General features: G+C 33.2%; 1 pseudogene; it reads right to left on the bottom strand.

Moving 5' to 3' along the window:
* Window positions 1-2,158: 2,158 nt before the first annotated feature.
* On the bottom strand, window positions 2,159-2,255 carry LOC122123937 (annotated as a pseudogene).
* Window positions 2,256-2,695: the final 440 nt, after the last annotated feature.

The following is a 2,695-nucleotide window of genomic DNA, read 5'->3' as shown; positions in this document are numbered from 1 at the left end:
GACCTATTCCTTCACTCTACAGGAAAAGTGTGATACAACTGATTTCAGTCAGATCTGTTACTAGAATTATCAGGGATTTAGATTCTTGTCTGTAATTTGGTAAAAGCTATGTCTCTTTATGTAGGCTATTAAAATTTATGTACTAATTCAATAAATACATAAATTCTATTTTTAAAAAATAAAATTGTTTGCTCTATAAATTGATCAGAGGCATGGATTTTGTGGCTAGCTAGGTGATTGCACATCTGTCTCTCACTTCCTCTCTCCCTTTCATGGTTCTCATAGATAATATGACTGATCCATAATTATCCTAATTTATTTTGCTTTTATATTTTTGGTTGCATCATTTCACTTTCGGCTCTGCCATTTCCCAAATCATTTACATAGAAGGCACTATTTCATATTTTCTCATTCCTAGAATAGCTGCTCATGAAGACACCACTGGTCCTCATTTTCAGTCTGTACCTTTGAATATGGAGGAAAACCTTTCCTCTGCTCTCTATCAATTCCCTACTCACCAGTTAGAATAATTTCGAATAGTAAAAATGGAAAAAGTGAAAAAAAATCATGGTGAAATAACAGATGTAGAAAATTCACTGGATTTTTCTGACCAGTTCAACCAACGTGAACTATTGGGGAATACATATACACCCCATTCCCACTGGTACTCATTGTTTCTGGTTAGGCAATTCTGATGAAGACAAGGAACAAGATGAAAAAGTGAGGAATGATATCATTTGTAAAAAAAATGGAGAAGTATTCAAGCAAATTTTTCTGTGGGCTGCTGAAAATAATTGGCTTACTACAGTACAGAGACTACTTTCCAAAAAGGACATTCATGTGAATACTAGGGATGATGATGAGTATACCTCTCTTCCTCGGGAAGCCTAAGTGGACACTTTGACATTGTCCATGTGTTGGTGGCTCAAGGCAGATATTCATGCAATAACTGTGAATGGCTGGACACCCCTGCACAGTGCTGATATGTGGAATAATACCAGAGTGGCTTCCTTCTTAGTTCATCATGATGCAGATACCAATGCCCAAACTAAAGTCCTCTTGACCTCCTTGCATCTTGTTGCTTGGAATAGAAATAGCAAAGATATGCTGGATCTCCTTCTATTGAACCATATATGAAACCAGGTCTGAAGAACTTGGAAGAAACTGCATTTGATATTGCCAAAAGGATAAATATGTATCACTACCTCTTTGAAGTTGTGGAAGGCTGTAAAAATTGTTCTCCTAAGTCATAATGGTTTGGTTAAGTTTCTTAAATTTCAAAAATGCCAATCCATCTTTGTGTCCATACAAAATATTTTCACAATACAAAGCAACTGCAATATCTTACTTTAAAAATTCATGGATTCCATTGTATTTTTCAAGTGAATTGCCTGACTTTGATGTCAAAATGTATTCAAGATTTGTTTGTATACATCTATAATGATTTCTGCTGGGTTTGTGATTATTTAAATCAGAAATCATTTCAACTTATCTGTTGGAATGAGTAGTACAAAAACTAAAAATATTTCTGGTGCTTGAATGAAAAAATTATATTTTAAAATAATCTGTTTTTTGTTTGTATAATGTACATAATCTATTTAATTCTCTCCTAGATGTAATACTTTGAATTCTACATTGTTTTATTATATATATTTGTTCATTACAAATGTGTTATTTCAGATAGCATTCCATATAGAACAAGTTTAAGATTCCTTTTTTTCCTAGGTCCTTATAGTATTTTATTTCATTGGGATAAAATGACAATGTTATCTAATTTCAAAAGTTTTGTAAAGATTATGCTATGTAAAGGCCTTTCTAAGGTGAGGATTTAATGCATTGATGTCAAAATAACTTTCAGTTCAATGAATTACATGTATTGTTACATTTGTATTTTTTAATATTTTTATTGTGAAAATACTGTACAGTGGGGTTACAATTATATGGGCAAGATAATGAGTACATTTCTTATCAAGCATTGTAGCCTCCTCTTTGTTTACCCTTCCCATCCATTCCCATCCTTCCCATGCCCCCCCAATCAATCCTCGCCGCTACCCCCCCCCACGCACCAAAGTTGTAAAGTTCATTTTTCGACATAACGACTTGTATTTTTGTAATCAATTTTTAATAACTGTTTTTCATATCTTGCATCTGAAGGGTGAAAAATATGGAATACTTCACAAATTTTCATATCATCCTTGTGCAAGTGCCATGTTAATCTCTATAGTGTAATTTGGGTAAACGTGCTGCTGAAGCGTGTAGTATCCTGTAGATTTAAGTAGTTAATGATGCATTCTTTATACAGGCATATATCCTTGGTTGACTGTTTGTAACTAGGAAACCTTATTGTTCCTAAAAATGCTATTGATCTTACTTCTCTAAAATTGTGTGTATATTGGAAAAAATTTATATTGTTTGGTCGATTGCTCAAATTTGCAATTTTTTGTCAATGACTATTTTAAGTATTTTTCATCTTAAATTTGATCATACTTTGAAGCCTTTATAGCTAGGTCCAAAAGTGATTGCTTTTCAAGTATTTGTTTATAAACTGAGTTAGCTTTGTGGAGCTAATGGATTCAAAGTAAGCCTTGCTTAAGAGCACTTCTAAACTTCTGCAGCTTAAAAATTCCTAAATGAGGTCTTATTGGCAAAAATGTCTACCTGACCCTTTACTCTTCTTCCATGTAGCAACAGACCA

This window comes from Dipodomys spectabilis, unplaced genomic scaffold, assembly GCF_019054845.1.
Source record: "Dipodomys spectabilis isolate Male_0828 unplaced genomic scaffold, ASM1905484v1 ptg000232l, whole genome shotgun sequence".
Taxonomy (NCBI): domain Eukaryota; kingdom Metazoa; phylum Chordata; class Mammalia; order Rodentia; family Heteromyidae; genus Dipodomys; species Dipodomys spectabilis.
This window is presented reverse-complemented; position numbering and strand designations above follow the sequence as displayed.